This window comes from Bos indicus x Bos taurus, chromosome 5 (genome assembly GCF_003369695.1).
Source record: "Bos indicus x Bos taurus breed Angus x Brahman F1 hybrid chromosome 5, Bos_hybrid_MaternalHap_v2.0, whole genome shotgun sequence".
Classification (NCBI taxonomy): domain Eukaryota; kingdom Metazoa; phylum Chordata; class Mammalia; order Artiodactyla; family Bovidae; genus Bos; species Bos indicus x Bos taurus.
This window is the reverse complement of record NC_040080.1, coordinates 97,280,052-97,298,037: the sequence shown is the minus strand read 5'-3', so window position 1 is coordinate 97,298,037 and position 17,986 is coordinate 97,280,052. Positions and strand designations below refer to the sequence as shown.

At 40.3% G+C, this 17,986-nt stretch overlaps 1 long non-coding RNA gene across 1 annotated transcript in view; it reads right to left on the bottom strand.

Moving 5' to 3' along the window:
• LOC113893282 overlaps positions 1 to 17,986 on the bottom strand; it is a 299,963-nt gene that overhangs the window by 85,197 nt on the left and 196,780 nt on the right. Inside the window, exon 2 of the long non-coding RNA XR_003511270.1 lies at positions 3,110 to 3,176. This is a non-coding gene — a long non-coding RNA (uncharacterized LOC113893282). The remainder of the gene's footprint in view (positions 1 to 3,109; positions 3,177 to 17,986) is intronic.

Here is a 17,986-nt window from a genome sequence, read left to right as displayed (position 1 = left end):
GGCTCAGGAAGATCCCCTGGAGAAGGGAATGGCAACCCACTCTAGTGTTCTTGTCTGAAGAATCCCATGGACACAGGAGCCAGGCAGGCTACCGGCCATAGAGTCACACAGAGTCAGACACGACTGAAGCAACTTAGCACACACAGCATGCACTAAATCCCATCCTGGTTATTTATTTACTTGATATTTTCCTTCAGATAATCTTCAAATCAATTCACTTTCATATGTAGCCTGACAGAGGGAATATCCATATACTCAAGGGTTGGATATCATAATTATAGGTTTTTCTAATGCACGTTAACATAAATTTTTAATGAAATTTTAAAATATTTTTTATAACATCTTCATGCATGCCACCAATGAGGTGCATACTCCATTTTAGCAAACTCTAGGTTAAATGTTCACTGTGGATCCAGTCTAAAACCCTCTTGAGAAATGCTATATAATTTCCATGTGGCTATTTGGCTTTGTGTTTCTTTATATCACTTGCCTCATGCAGGGCACAGACTATGGCTTATACCTCTTTAGGCACCAAGCACCTGGAAAAGGGCTTGGTAAATATTTAATTTTAAGTTAGAAGTACATGCATGCATATCTACAAATATATCTGTGGCCCACTAACAACCAGGCCAGTACCGAAAACACTCCTTTCTTTCTCTCCACATCCTTATCACTGTGTTTGTTGGGTAGCTGTTCCCTGAATGAAGTGAAGCATGTGGGACTCCAGGCCCTAAGTGGGCACTCAGGAAACGTCAGCTTCCCGGACAGCCTTCTCTCTTCCTGTGTTCTCTGTTAGTGGAGCTGTTTGTCCATGTGAAAATGAGCCTACTTCCTCAGGAGTTTACAGCCCTGGCTATTGTTGGGTTATAATAATTGTCGTCCTCAGTGCCAGCCCTAAAAGTGTTCATTCCCAGGTCTAGAAATGTCTGATCTAAAGAAGGAATTGTGTTTCTAAATGCTATTATTGAAGCGACCTTAAGAAACAGATTTACGCAAATCTCATCGGTAAAAATGTGCACCTATAGTATCAAGACACAGTTCTGGGTTCACAGAATGAGAAATTTCTCAATTTTTTGACATTTATTAAACATTTCTGTGTCAATAACCTTGGGAGATATAAATCTGAATGAGACTATTAGACTTTGAAGAGACTAATAGATTGTGAGTGACTTGAAAGCAAGTAATAGTCATCTTACATCCCCTAGGGCTTAGCAAAGCAGCCACGTGTGGCAGCAATGCATTAAATATTTGTTCCATAAATGAACTAATGAATAGATGAAGACACCAGTTTAGCACTGAAAGAGCTGGCACTATTTGAGAAACGAGACAGCATAGACAAAGAAAGTATTAATTAACAGTAAGCCTAACATTACACGAGATAACAAAGGCTATTAAAGGTTAAATGAAGGGTACCCTGCTATACACCCTGTCCCAAAACACAGTGTCTTGATTCAGCAGCGAGTCTCAGAAAAGACTGTGTGTTAGCCCCTACTCTTCTGTCCTTATCATTCCCCTCCTGCCATCGCTGGTGAGCTGGACTTCAGAGGGAGGTTGCTAAGTTGCTGTCATGTGACTGGTTTCCAAGGGCCACTGAGCTTACCAGCTCCTGGAGCAAGCAGAGTATTATTTAATGTAAATAAATCAATGGCTGTTTATCCTCTCAATCATTCTTCAGTCATCCACTGGCAAAGAAAGAAATGGCAATGATGACAGCTATGAAATTAAAATGCATGAGAAGTTAGAAGTCATTAATTCATGATTTTGCAGGTCAGGGCGACCCTTCCACTTGCCAGGAACTTTGCCATGCCATGAACTTCTACACACCTCTCAAGGATTCCAAATTGTCAGCACAAAAATAGCAGCCCCAAATAATGTTTTTTTATTATTCATTAGTTACTGAAATACTCTTCCCAAATATACACTTAACTGAAAAATGCCTTCTCCTGTAGGGTTTTAAAGCATTCAGTCTATGAATCAAACCATATAGTTCAGCCTATTTCACTGGGCACTGATACCAACACCAGCAAAACCCAATTAATTGGGAAGAATGACATTTCCTTTGGAATTCTGTTTTAAAAATGATTTGTGTGCCAGGCCAATAAAAATTTCAAGCAGTGCAAAGCATAAGGAGAAGAAAGTAAATTTCTATCAACCTGTGGAACCCAGTCTCACAGTCTTTTCCATAGAGGCATCCACTATTATATTTCTTGGGCATCCTTCCAGAAATATTCTATGTATATACAAGCATATGTGCCCCTCCCTTTCTTGCACACACTCCTCTGTTCCTCAGTGAAACTTAAGAAATTGTGGAGTTTATTGCAAATCTATACACTTAGATTTACCTTTTTTATTTCAACAGCTGCATTATATTCCACCGTGTAGATGTCCCCGAGTTTACCCAACTCCTGGTGGACAAGTGGGTAGCTTTAATCCTTTGCTCCCACAAACATATTTTTGCACGCATCTGAATAGAACCATGAATCAGTTCCTTAAAATTTCAAAATCAAAGGATATGTGAATTTTAATTCTGATAAACATTCTCAAACAGTGACACTCAAGTTTTGGTGAGAATTGCCAAAAGTAAAGTATTTATTCATGCTAAAAACAAAAGCGAAGACTATGTTTTATTTTAAACCATAATACCTGTCAAGCATCTCGTTTTTTTAATGAAATTCATTTGCCAATGTCTTGCCCACCGAAATGTACACACACACGCAGACATGATTATGAATCCATTCAAAAGATACTTGACAGGGACTCGCTAAAGGAGGAACTTGCCAGAAGTTTCTTACCACCACATTGCGTGAGTGTTGCAATGGGGTTAGCTCACGAATACCACACGTTCTCCACTGTGCCCTTGCTGTGTTTACTATCTTTGTGGCCTTGGTCATTTAGCAACACTGCTTTATTTTTCTTTTTGTAACCAAAGGTCAATTTATCACCCATCCCCCTCCCTCCCTCCTCCGAATCACCAGGGACATGATTTCTTCTTGCCAGTGTTCCCTCACAAAAGTAACCAGTCTTAAAATGTCAGGCCAGGCAGATTACGGATGCATCCGTGAAAAGGGCTCTGTCACAATGAACTTTGATTAATTTGATTTTCTACTACCTGTGGGAGTGAGTTCATGAATGACAATCTTGTACTCTGCTCAGCTGCCACTTTCCTCACTGGCTTCCTGTATTAAAAACAAACAAACAAACAAAAAAACTGGTGAAGAGATCCAGAACAGTCTTTCTAGTTTCTCTAGAATTTACCCAACACACACTCTGTCCTACAGTCTCCAGTTCGGGCTCCTTTCCTATTTACAATTGTAACATGAGCAACATGTGGAGGTTTGGGGTTTGTTTTGTCACCAGCTGTAACCGTTTTCTTTTCCCTGCCTCTGACCACAAACTCATAACCTTCTGGTAACCGCTGAAAATTTACATCTGACTGGGTTGAATGGAATAAAGTAATTTTGGTTTCATTGGTGACAACCAATTAAATAAATGTTCTGCTTTCATCTAGAATGGGTTGCAAATTTAAGAAAACAGATTATGTCCAGCTTTGAATATTTTGGGGCTCCAAGGATCCATAAAGTAATTGCCATAATATGAGTAACCAAGGAGCTTCATTTTTTCATTTATCTCAGAATCACTCTCAAACAGCCAGAAACTGTAGATTAAAAAAAAAAATTAGATTTAGACTCTGCAAGGAAGCAATGTCAGTATTCTCATGCTGTGAGCTGTTTAAGCTTCTTAGTCCAGATAGCCCTGGACTAAGGGCTTGCGCAGGCTTCCCTAGTGGCTCAGTGGTAAAGAATCTGCCTGCAGTGCAGGAGACACGGGTTCAAGACCTGGGTTGGGAAGATCCCCTGAAGAAGGAAATGGCAACCCACTCTAGTATTCTTGCCTGGAAAATCCCATGGTCAGAGGAGCCTAGAGGCCCACAGTCCATGGGGTCACAAAAGAATAGGACACGACTTAGTGACTAAACAACAACAGTAAGGGCTCGCTCAGGAAGCAATGGAAAGACCAGATCTTCTATTTAAAATGAAAGCAAGAACACTGCACTATGTTGACATTCTGTTGGTAAACTTCAACCCCACATGAGTCCTGCCCATGAAGGAGTCTAGGAGTTGGTGCTGCTGCTCTTGATCCTGCCATATAGGGTCCCCAGAAGTAGGACCCCAGGGACTTAGGAAGGAGGATGAAGATGGACAGTAGGTAGGAGCCACTGAATTATGCCAGACCAGGCTACAGAAACCTTGAGAGGAACATTTCAAAAGCCTTAAAGCCTTCAGCACAATGGAGAGATTTCAAAATCCAAGTAATTCCCCACTTTTAGGCACTTATACTCGACACAGATATCTCTTAGCAGTGGGCTTCTCTATATTCTAACTCCTTTTATTCAACAAGCACATATTAGTCATATGTGAAGGGTTAGGCTTCCACCTCCGTGCTGTACAAAGACTAAAAAGTCATCAACTCTGCCCCATAGCATGCACTCATTAAATAACGTTGAATGAGTGAATCAAAGGATGCATGAATGAAGGAATAAAGCTTACATTCAAGTAAGGGGAGAAAACACAGATAAGCAGGTGGCAGGTGTGAGTGGTCAGTTCTACCCAGGGTAGTAGAGAAAGGTCTCAGGCTTGAGGTGACCAATAGGTAATGGACAGATAAATGGGGGAAGAAGAGATTTTTAATGTAGGAAGTGAAAGAACCTAGCATGAGCTAAGATCTAAAACAGAGATCAGCAAACCAGAGCCCATGGACCAAATGCAACCTACCACCTGTTTTTGTAAATAAAGTTTTATTTGGACACAATCATGCCCATCAAGGTATATTTTGTCCATGGCTGCTTTCATGTTACAGGTGCTGCACTGATTAGTTGCAACAGAGACCACAAGATCTACAAAATCTAATATATTTATTAAATATTCAAGGGCCTGCCAGATAGGCCCAGTTGCTGGACCTTGGTGGTCCTAAAAGAGGCTTGATGAGAGATGAGATAGAAAAGGGAGCAAATCCTGAAGATTCTTTTATGCTGTGTTAAAATAACTGATACCTGTAAGAAGAGGGGAGGGGTAAGATAGGGATAAAGGATTCAGAAGTACAAAAGACTATGTATAAAGTAAATAAGCCCCAAGGATATATCACATGGGGTAAATAGCCAATATTTTATAGCAGTTACAAATGGAGTATAAGCTATACAAATTTTGAATCACTATGTTGTACACCTGAAACCAACATAATATGGTAAATCAACTATACCTCAATTTTTTTAAGAAAAGAAATTTGGTCTTGACTTTTCCAGAAATAGGTAGCAAAAGCACTTTTGCATTTATAAATGTTTCTCGGGGATCAAGATAGGTAAGAGACTCAATAAATGTATCTTTTAAAAAAGAAAAAACAAAAGATAGGTAAGAGAGATGTAAAATTTCAGCAGAAAACCAGCTGTCCTCTGACATGTTCCTTGAATCCACAAACATCAGAGAGCTTAATGTGTGCCATTATACATCTTGTCACATGCTTGGGAAAGAGAACCTGGCATACAGAGACAATCAATGTCTACTGAATAAAGGAATTAGGGAAGGAGTGAAGACAATATTTTAATAGCATCATTATTAAAAGGCTTCCTGAATAGGCCACCTCTGTTACGAAACCACTGGCTGAGACTCCCACTGGTGCCCAGTTACCACACATGTAAACACTGAGATCCAGGCATGAGGAGGTTAACAGCGAAACACAAACCAGAGAGAAATTCCTTCCTTTCATCTCCAGTGCCAACATCATCAAATACCAGCCACTGGCTGAACCTGTGTTTATTCATGCTCAGTGGCCTAATGAGAGGGGATGGGACAAGAAGCAGCTCCGCTAATAACTGTCATAAAAATAATAATATCACTTGGCTCCATATGGCATCTTTCATTGGAAAATCTTGAATCATTTTTTTTTTTTCTCTTAGGTAACAATTATTTCCATTCTACTTCCACTAAAGGAAAAACCAAAGCATAGAGAGAGGTTGTGACTTGCCCAAGGTCACTGAGCTAAGCAGAAAGGCAGTTTTTAAAGGCTGAGAAGGATTTGGGGATATATGAAATCCAATTTCCTTTCCAGCCCAGAATGGTTCTGGTTCATGACTCAGGAAGGAAAAGAGCATGATCCATACTCAGCATCTCTTAAAAAAAGTCATGTTACAGGGACTCAGGCATAAGGATCTATGTCAAGTGAATGTTTTAAGGTTACATATTGTCCCTGTCCATCACATTTCAACACCAACCACTGAACTGTGTCACAGACAAAGAAGGTTGGAAGGTCCAGCCTACAGAAGTGGGATATGGCTTGGGGGTGTCTATCCTTTCTGACAATTCCCCTAGCTGTTTCCCCCTCTCAAGTCCAGGCCTCTCCATTACTTTATTCATCAGAAGTCTATTCTTAGGGTACCCACAAGTCTGTGATGATCCTTGTATATGCCTTTTGTCCCAGGGTAGTAGTAGCAGGAGTGTTGGTCGCTCAGTCCTGTCTGACTCTTTGCAACCCTATGCACTGTAGCCCTCCAGGCTCCTCGGTCCATGGAATTCTCCAGGCAAGAATACTGGAGTGGGTAGCGATTCCCTTCTCCAGGGGATCGTCCTGATCCAGGGATCAAACCCAGGTCTCCTTCATTGTAGACAGATTCTTTACCATCTGAGCCACAAGAGAAGTCCCAGCGTAATTAGCAATAATTCCCTTTTTACTCTAAAAAATGCCTCAAGTTGGACCATAAATTGTGTAATTGTTCTAGCTCTAACAAATCAGGAGCCTTTTACACTAGATCCAGAAGCCTTCCTCTATCACAATTGTTCTATATCACCACTTTTGTTTCCTAGACCCAGGATCTTGAACTCACAATAGATCCTAACTCACGATCAGTTAAGTGATCTTCTCTGATAGGTAATTTCATCTCTATACAAATGGGAGTTTGCTACCCAGCCCATAGAACAGTTAATTACTGTTAGAATCACTTCCTCACCTTGTGCCTTAATCTGCCTTTTCATATCTTCCAAGTGTTGATCTTCACACAATTCTCAAGAAGCTGACAAATCACTCCTCTTTTTTGTTCCCTAGGAGAGGCCCCTAAAGTTCTCCATCCTAAATACCCACAAGCACCAGGAACAAATTCTAGCAGAGCTTTTAGGAATGTGGCTTTAGAATCAGACAGACCTTGATTTAGGTCTGGGCCCTGTCACTCCTTAACTAGGAGTAACAGAATTACTTCTCTAATTTCACTTTTCTTGTCTACAAATTCTGAACAAATATTAACTACCTAAGCCAGGCCCTGTTGGTTACCAAGCCAGTACCTATTACTCCTTCCTTCCTAACCAAGGTACTCACTTACACACTCTTCAGCTGTCAGACTCCCTTGCAGTTAAGCGTGGGCATGGAACACAGTTCTGGACAGTGAGGGGCAACTGAAAGTGCCAGCTAGGGCTTCTGAGAAAGCTTGTTAGAGGGGAAGTATTCAGCTCACATCCACTGTTTTAGTTTTTCCCACTTAGTCTTTATCCTTTTTCCTTCTTTCTGTCTAAAAATCAGTTGTAATACACAAAGCAGAGCAGCCAAGCTGCAAATATGAGGCTCCCCCAGAGAAGGACCCTGGGTTCTTGATGGAGCCTGCATACTCCCCCTGAAGTACTTACTGCTAGACTTCTTAGCCTATGAGAAAAACAAATCTCTCATCTGGTTAAGCCATTGAAGCTGGATTTCTGCTACTTGCAGTCAAGCCCATCCTAAATAATACACACAGGCATACCGAGTTTTATTGGGCTTCACATTACTGTGCTTTGCAGATATTGCACTTTTCACTCATTGAAGGTTTGTGGCAACCCTTCGTTGAACAAGTCTATTGTTGTCATTTCCCCAATAGCATTTGCTCATTTCATAATTCTGTGTCACATTTTACTAATTCTCATAATATTTCAAACTTTCTTGTTATTATTATATTTGTTATGGTGATCTGTGATCTGTGATCTTAGATGTTACTAGTATGATTTGCTGAAGGCCCAGATGAAGGTTAGCAATTTTAGTAATAGCATATTTTTTTAAATAATGTAGATCTTAATTGATGTGTGTACTTTTTTTTTAGACATAATACTATGGCAGTATAGTATAAGCATAATTTTTCAACATACTAGAAAATCCCAAAACTCGTGCGACTCATTGCAATATTCACTTTACTTTTTTCACTTTATTTGGAACCAAATCCGAAATACCTCTGAGGTATACCTGTACTTCAGTGGGTTGTTGTGAATATAAAGTGAATTTGCTACATGGCCCAGCACATAGCAAATACAGAGTGAATGGTTTGCAATGATCCCTATCATGATTATTATTGTTATTAGTCATTGACTTGGGTCTTAGAGACATGGCCAAGAACATGTGGCTCTGGCAATCCTGCTGACCTCTGAATAGCACAGTACAAAAAAACATGTGATTTCTCGAGCACAAAGAAAATTCAGTTGCAGATGTGTGAACAAGAGATATCTCTGTTAACGGCTAGTGAAGCCAGTTTTTCAAAGCACCTATCAGATCCCCAAAGCACAGAGAAATGAAATTCCACCTGGGAGCAAGTGCTTTCTATCTTGGAGGGCCTACATGGTTTCCTTCTTGGACCAGGAATCCATCCTGGGGATATAGTGTGTCTCCTGGAAGTGTGGACTTCTCTAAATGACAAGCAAAGCACAACACTTAGAGGATGCCATTATTTCACAGGAATATAATTTCTACTGGGAAATCAAAGCCACAACTAAAACCAGCTCACTAGAAGAACACATGTTCAGATGCAGCATTAAGTGTAATTAGCTTTCTATAACTAACTGAACTGCCCACCAAGTTCAGATACAGATGGAGCTGGCCATGCATTCTTACCTGGACTCCACCAAGCCACTGACCCACCCAGTTCCACCCACTCCAGTCTGAGTTCACAGATATAGAGAGTAGTGCAGTAAAAAAGAAAACCAATCACCCATGGGTCTTGGAGTCAAACAGACCTAGAGTTCAAATCCCACTTGGCTGCTTACAAGTTGGGTAATTTTCCCTCTCTAAGCTGCAGTTTTCACATCTGTAAAATGGGGATAAGAAAGCTCATCCTACAGGTTTGTAGGGAATTGAAGGAGACACTGTGTGGAAAAGTGCCCAGCCTGGAGTTTATCATTGGTTTCCCTTCCTCCCCAATCAGAAGGACAACTTTATCTCTCCCCAAGCCCAAGGAGTAGACCCAGCTCAGGTCACTGAACCCAGGTACAGCTCACTGCCTTCTGCCCTGTGTCTCATCATCCGTGCTTTTGGGCCACACTTGGAGAGCCAAAACCTTCCCCAAGGCTGAGGTCATGAAGCAGAAAAAGACAAAGCTCTCCTTTCAGAGAGCAAGTTTGGTTGGCTGTGAGCAAAGCCATCTCTCTGTGGCCAGTCTGCCCCTTGGGTAAAGGAGTCACCAGGAAACCCGGCAGGACGGGGCTGGCCCAAATGGTCCTTCCGTCAGCCACAGTCATACAAGTCATCTGGACGAAGAGCCAAGGAGTGGAGAACTGCTCCTCCCAGACTCTCCATCCTCTGGGTACAGCACTCCTGGGTCCCAGTCTCAGGCAGGATGGAACATGACAGTCACAAGATCCACACCTTAAGCTATGAAGCATACTCTTCTTGCAACATCACCTGGCAGGTGCCCTTGGCAGCTGGTTCCACAGCTGCAGTGGTGCACATAGCATTTTGCTCCCCTCTGTGTCATGGGAGCTGTGAACAATATTCTCCCCGCTTTCATTTTAACCAATGGCTTATCCAGGGATATTTACCAAACACGGTTGTGGATAGTGAGACTAGCTAGATATTTGCACATTTCTCTGTAACTGTACAAACTAGCAATATAAAACCACACAGAAACTGGAAATTCAGGCTCATCACAGAGTATGTTTTGTCAGAGAGGATAAGAACAGATAAGCTAATAATAGCAAATGGAAATCATTAACTGTATGCCAGGGTCTTCATTGAGCACTTCACTTTCTATTGTTATTATCTCCATTTTATTCTATTTTAAAGGTTTTTGGAGTATAGTTGATTTACAATGTTGTGTTGGTTTCAGGCGTACAGCAATCTCATTTTAAAAATTGTAAAGACTTCTTGATTATCTTCTAGATATTAATCTCTTATAAGTTTTGGATGGGGCTTCCCTGGTGGCTCAGTAGTAAAGAATCCACCTGCCAGTGCAGGAGACGTGGGTTCAATTCCTGAATCAGGAAGATCCCCTGGAGAAGGAAGTGGCAACCCACTGCAGTATTCTTGCCTGGGAAATCCCAGGGACAGAGGAGGCTGGCAGGCCACAGTTCATGTGGTTGCAGAAGAGTCAGACATGACTTAGTGACTAAACAACAACAAAACAGGGTATAAAGAGGAAGAAAGCACCATAAAAATGAAAAGGTGCTCAGATAAGAACAATCAAAGTATATCAGAACAGGAAACCAGAAAACCGCATTCTCTCTTAAATGCAGCTTTGCAAACCGAGTAATAAGATACATAATGTAGCCAAGCAGAAGGCTTTCATAACCTTAAAAGAAATGAGGAGGAAAGAATTACTCCAAATCTATTATATTTATTAAAACCATTGATTTCTCTTGAAATAACACGATTGATAATGAAATTTACTGGAGGCTAACTAACAGAAGTCTTGTTTTTGTGGGAAGTAAGTATTGTCAGAAAGACTAGAAGACTCTATTTTAAATCCTCAAGATTATAAAACTGAGCTTTTACAAATGAGGGGGAAAATTTGGCTCTTGAACAGGATTATTCAAGTGATTTCATTTAATCTCTTCTCATCAGCAAAAGGGAAAAAAAAGCAATTAGCCTCAACTGAAACTAATACCATTTTCTACGGCAGAATACACCATTACAGCTAATAATGCAGTGGCTGGCTGTGTTGAATGAATCTTCTTTTTTTAAAAAGCCCACATTTGTTAAACACATGAACTGGACAAGTTTATATTTGGCCAACTCGTGTCTCCACACCTGTTCATTCAGGCATTAGCACTTGTAAAGCAGATGAATGCATCTGTACAGTGACGGGTAAAAATAAACCGAACTATTCTTGTAACATTATCAAAACGATGTGACCAAATAAAAGATAGTGTTTCTGAGATAGGTGGTCAAATTAGATGTTTCCTCACGTTTTATAACTAGTTCGTCTTATTCACTGTGTATAAAATAGCTGACCTCCATTCCAGGAGAGTGAGCAGCAACCACATTTAATGCTGTTTGCTCAGGGACTCAAACACTGGTTTCAACACCTTTGAGGCATAGCTTCTGAATGTGCTGTGGTTACACAGAGACCCAACATTGTGTGTTACAGAGGAACATTTAATTCAATCAATGTTATATTTGTCCTGTGGGATAACCATGTTACTTCAGCATAGGTCAACTCTTTGAAAATAAAGTTCCTGTAGAAGTTGGTAAGCCATTATCTTTTAGAGTGGGCTTACATGTACACAGACATATATAATCTCTAGAATAAGAAGTTCCCAGGGTAAACATGGAGAAGGCAATGGCACCCCAGTCCAGTACTCTTGCCTGGAAAATCCCGTGGACGGAGGAGCCTGGTGGGCTGCAGTCCATGGGGTCGCTAAGAGTCGGACACGACTGAGCGACTTCACTTTCACTTTTCACTTTTCACTTTCATGCATTGGAGAAGGAAATGGCAACCCATTCCAGTGTTCTTGCCAGGAGAATCCCAGGGACGGGGGAGCCTGGTGGGCTGCCATCTATGGGGTCGCACAGGGTCGGACACGACTGAAGCAACTTAGCAGCAGCAGCAGGGTAAACAAGTTATAAGAGCAGCCAGCAGTATCTCTCCCCATGTCATTATGCTTTAACCACACTAGCAACAGACTCCTTGGAAAATTATTCAAATCACTGTTCATAATTTTTTTTTACTGTATTAAATTCTTGATCTATATCTTCTATTATGTGAGTTTGAAGTATTATGTGGGCAAAATATTTTCCACATTTCACGGATTTGGGGCGTGGCCATACATCTTGCTTTAGCCAATGAAATGTTCTCCTGAACATGACACGATGTCTTAAATGGGCTTGTGTGATTGCATCTGGGCTGTGGCTGATCGGCAGATCCACATGAAAGAAATAATAAAATAATAAGAAATAAGAAAAATAAGAAATAGTAAAACTGCCTACAGTTTTAAGCCAGAGTGATGATGTTGGTTATGCCAGATTGCAATTGTTGTCAGTCACTAAGTCGTGTCTAATTCTTTGCAACCCCATGAACTGCAGCGTGCCAGGCTCCTCTCTCCTTCACTATCTCCTGGAGTTTGCTCGAATTTATGTCCATTGAGCCAGTGATGCTATCTAACTATCTCATCCTTTGACACCGCCTTTCCCTTTTTTGTTCAATGTTTCTCAGCATCCGGGTCTTTTCCAAGGAGTCGGCTCTTCGCATCAGGTGGTCAAAGTATTGGAGCTTCAGCTTCAGCATCAGTCCTTCAATGAATATTTGATTTCCTTTAGGATTGACTAATTTGATATCCTTGCAGTTCAAGGAACTCTCAAGAGTCTTCTCCAGCACCACAGTTTGAAAGTATCAATTCTTCAGCTCTCAGCCATCTTTATGGTCCAACTCTCACAACTGTACATGACTACTGGAAAAATCATAGCTTTGACTATATGGACCTTTGTCAGCCAGGTGATGTCTCTGCTTTTGAATACACTGTCTATGGTTTGTCATGGCTTTCCTTCCAAGGAAGAAGTGTCTCTGAATTTCATGACTGCAGCCACCATCCGCAGTGATTCTGGAGCCCCCAAAAATAAAATCTGTCACTGCTTCCACTTTTTCCCTTTCTATTTGCCATGAAGTCATGGGATTGGATGCCTTGATCTTCATTTTTTGAATGCTGAGTTTTAAGCCAGCTTTTCAACTCTCCTCTTTCACCCTCATCAAGAGGCTTTTTAGTTCCTCTTAACTTTCTGCCATTAGGGTGGTATCATCTGCATATCTGAGGTTATTGCTATTTCTCCTGGCAATCTTGATTCCAGCTTGTGATTCATCCAGCCTGGCATTTCACATGATATACTCTGCATATAAGTTAAATAATCAGGGTGATGATATACAACCTTGACATACTCCTTTCCCAATTTGGAACCAGTCCATTGTTCCATGCTGGGTTTTAACTGTTGCTTTTTGACTCACACACAGGTTTCTCAGGAGACAGGTAAGGTGGTTTGGTATTCCCATCTCTTTAAGAGTTTTCCTCAGTTTGTTGTGATCCACACAATCAAAGGTTTTAGCATAGTCAGTGAAGCAGAAGTAGATGTTTTTCTGGAATTCCCTTGCTTTTTCTATGATCCAATAGAAGTTGGCAACTTGATCTCTGGTTCCTCTGCCTTTTCTAAATCCAGTTTGAACATCTGGAAGTTCTCGGTTCACATACTGCTGAAGCCTAGCTGGAAGGATTTTAACCTTATTAGCATGCTGCTAAGTCGCGTCAGTTGTGTCCGACTCTGTGTGACCCCATAGACGGCAGCCCGCCAGGCTCCTCCATCCCTGGGATTCTCCAGGCAAGAGTACTGGAGTGGGTTGCCATTTAATGAGAGCAATAGTGTGGTAGTTTGGATATTTTTTAGTTGTTCTTCTTTGGAATTGGAGTGAAAACTGACCTTTTCCAGTCCTGTGGCCACTGGTGAGTTTTCCAAATTTGCTGGCATATTGAATGCAGCACTTTAATGTCTTCATCTTTTAGGATTTGAAATAGCTCAGCTGGAATTCCATCACCTCCACTAGCTTTGTTCATAGAGATGCTTCCTAAGGCCCACTTGACTTCACACTCCAGGACGTCTGGCTCTTGGTGGTAACCACACTTCGTGGTTATCCAGGTCATTAAGACCTTTTCTATATAGGTCTTCTGTGTATTTTTGCCACCTTTTCTTAATCTCTTCTGCTTCTGTTAGGTCTTTACCATTTCTGTCCTTTATTGTGCCCATCTTTGCATGAAATGTTCCCTTAATGTTTCCAACTTTCTTGAAGAGATCTATGCCAAATTATTGTGGCAAAATATCATCTCTGTGCATTATCATGCACCATTGCCACTACCAGGAATACTCTTTCACGCCTACTCTCTTCCCCCCAGTTAACTCCTACTGATATCTCAGTTTAAATGTTTAGTACATACGACAGATGTTGCAAACCAGATTAACTTCTCCCTCACATCCTGTGTTTCTCGTTTTGTAAGATTTATCAAACTTATAGTTATTTGCTCCATGTCCTCTGACTAGAATGCAATCTTCTCTGAATGATGGGACCACAGTATCTTGTTCACTGGTACATTCCCAGCACCCAGCACATGATGGCTAGCACAGAGCTGTTGTTCTTGTTGTTACTGTTCACTCATCAAGTTGTGTCCGACTCTTGGCGACCCCATGAACTGCAGCTTCCCTGGACAGGCTTCCCCGTCCTTCACCATCTCCTTGAGTTTGCTTGAGCACAGAGAGGATTCAACAAATATTTATTAAGTAATTTTTAAAAGGTGTGTGGTTCTGCTACTTATCGTTGGATAAGAAACAATTTTGGAGGTTTCAGTTTTCAGCTACTATAAAATGAAAACAATAATACATTTTTCCTGAGGAGTTAATAATTAAATAAATTAACCAGTAAATTTAACATTCCAAGTATCCGACACATGGGCACACAGAAGGCACTTGGTAATCTACGGTTTTAATTATGATAAGAAAAATAAATATATCTGCTCTCTTAGAAGGTGATTTGTTTTATAGTGATATTTTGGCAGAAAAGAAAAAAAATTACATTGTACTATTATTTATTATTGTTTAATTTAGATATTTCAAAATATCATGCTTATTTATCATGATGTAAGCCCACTTTTAGAAGCAATTTAAGGCAGAATTCAGCTAAGAAGAAATAGGTTTGCAATTGATACTTTATTTCAAGCATTTGTCATTAAATGATTCTATCCTTTAAAAAAAAAAACTTTTTATTTGTATGGGAGTATAGTCAGTTAACAATGTTGTGATACCTTCAGGTGAACAGCAAAGGGACTCAGCAATACATTTACATGTTCCATCCTTTTAAAAATGAATGAAATTTATCCTTCCTATTTTAAAGTAGTTTTCCATTCTTAGAGCTGGCATTTAAATTTTTCAAAATGTTATTATTCATTCCCACAAGCAGCTTTTGCATTAATACAATTTTAATTTAAATCAGTTTTTTTTCTTTTGCCAAAAGCAACATATGCCCATCATAGAAATTTAGAAAAAGCAGAGAACTATTGAATATAAAGAAAATTTATTTCTATAATCCCAGCACCCAGAGATAGCCACTGTATATCCTTCTAAATACATTTTATTCCAATGCCTGTTATATTAAATAATGATGAGATTGTGTTGTCATCGCCCATTTGGGATTGATTTTTCACTTAATCATGCCTGTCAGTTTATGCCAACAAATACTCATGTGCAACATCTTTTTATAAATATTCACTCACAACAATGGCCTAACATTGTATGGAAATACCATCGTTTATTTGAATACTTCCCTATTGTTAGAAATTAAGTATATTTCACTTTTTTCTTCTTTTCCGGCCATATCAGCAGTATTTCTGTGAATAAAGGAAGAGATACAATAAGTCATTCAAAACCCTTAGGAAGCAGCCACCACTCACCGATGCCTCACAGTTCAGAGTTCAATTAGACCGATCTACCAGTCTCACTGCTTCCTTCCATACTCTTGCTATGAGTCTGGGACCGTCACTAGACGATGGTAAAGGTGGGTAATGGGCGAGATTGGGATAAAAGCGTTTGAAGAAGGACTTTCACTTCTGCTCTCAAGAAAGAAAGTTCAAACTGGAACCTATGAATCAGCACATGATCAAAAATATCGTAACAAAGAGTGGGCCCCTGTTTTGAACAGAAATAACGTAGACGAAATGAAACATATAGGCCACTGTAGTTTCACTATCCGCAGTTACAATGTCCATATTTGTGTGACAAACATTTTTTTCCCAACCTGGTTGGCTGGTAACTAAGTTCCATCATGCTCATCTCTTACAGGATCTGAGGCACAGAAAGGCTGACCCAAATGCCCAAGGTCACACAAGTTAGCGGCACAGCCCGGGTGTGAGCCCATGTGTCCTGGCCTCGGACCAGTGCCCTTTTCACGCTTGAATAGTCCTCTGTAATACTGGGAATTATGAAGAATAGGGACCAGGACACAGTGTGGCCAGGAGATTAGCGGAAACATGATTCTCCTGAGAGACAGCACGGAGACATCTGTTAGCTACTTAACATGAGTCTAACATCCTCAGTGAGGGGGTAATAAATCCTCTCTGTCCACCTCTCTCTGGGGAGACGAGCATTGTTGCTCAATCAGAAATGTGTCCTTTAAAGAGCTTTGATATTCTCAAAGGAAAGGTGCTACTGAAAGGTGAAAATATTTTCTCTGCTTCTGCTGTGCAAATGGTGAAAAGGAGAATGGCTTAGGTTAAGGAATTATTGGAAGACATACATTCTTATCTAATAATGTCAAGGCTATGCTCTGGAGGTCTCTGAATGGAAGGATTGTGAGTCCCCGCTGCACTGAACACACACTTTACAATACAGTAAAAATCTTCTGTAGCACAATCAGAACCGCTAACTAACGGGCTAATCAGAGATGGGAGGGGTGTCGGGGGAAGGATACATTTATGTTTCAAGCGTTTTACCTTAAATAAATGTAAGTTTGCTCAACTGTCATGGCACTTTCCCTCACTACTGAATTCACTGGAAAGGTTCCAAAGCTACATTTTTTACCCAAAGACACAACGTTGCATAAGATCTCATTTTTCACTTTCATTTTTTCTTTCTCTGTAGTGAGTGAGAAGTTAAATACACTTCACATGAAGTGTACACATGAGCAACATATCGTACATTTTATTTTTTCCAATTTTTGCTAATTAACTCATTTGACACTGAGTCTTTCCATAGCATTCCATTCAAATTTCATTGCAATAATTTTTTCTCATTTTCTAGACACATGTTTCATTAGTTGTGTCATATTAAAGTAAATTGCATAACTTTAATAACAAGTAAAACTGGCACAAATATATTAGAAAATAAAAGAGTAAACAGTTCTGACTCTCATATAGTGGGAAACTCAACTCTTGAGGGAGAGATGCGCTGGTGTGGGCAGACTGTTCAGCATGCTCTGAGTACCACCTGGGTCCTCACACAGGGAATAGAGAGCCCTTGTTCTTCCCATGAGTCACTTAAGTGGCAACTGGTTAAAAGAGTGCCCACCACAATTTTTACTAGCTAATTGTTAATACTAAGCAATGCCTTCATAGACAACGCCTGGTATCAGTCTTAGGAAGGAGTTTAAATTTAATCTATCCTATTTATACTCATAGTTGTAAAATCCCATCCTCCCTATCCAATAAATAAAGTCTATTAATTTACCTATTCAGGCAGTTAGTTTGGGTTCACATTATCTCATTTGTAGGTCCCTAAAAGACCCGTTTCTCACCAAGGCAGTTTCTTGAAATAGGAAGAAAGGACTGGATAAACTAATGAATTCCAACTTTTATTTTCTTCCAAGCACTTGCAAACATCAGAAGCTATCTTATTATTTCTTCTTTTCTGTTTCCCTTAATTAGGAGATACGTTCTATGAGAGACAGATCTCATCAGTCTCTTCCCCTTTGTACTTTTGGCACAGCTAGGACAATGCCTGGCACACAGGGAATCTGCACGATAAATGTTATTCAGTGAATGCTGACTTGATCTGGCTGCCCTGAGTGTACACAACCTCAGTGTCTTCTACACTGATGTGCTGTCACTTCTTTACTTTTTTCCCTTTTAAAAACAAATTTCTACACTATTAGAAGTTTTCCAGTTGCTTGGCAAAAATGCAGCCTGCAGAAGGCTAGATTCTAATCTTTGCTCCAGAAAATAAAAGGGGTATAGTACAAAGATCAGAG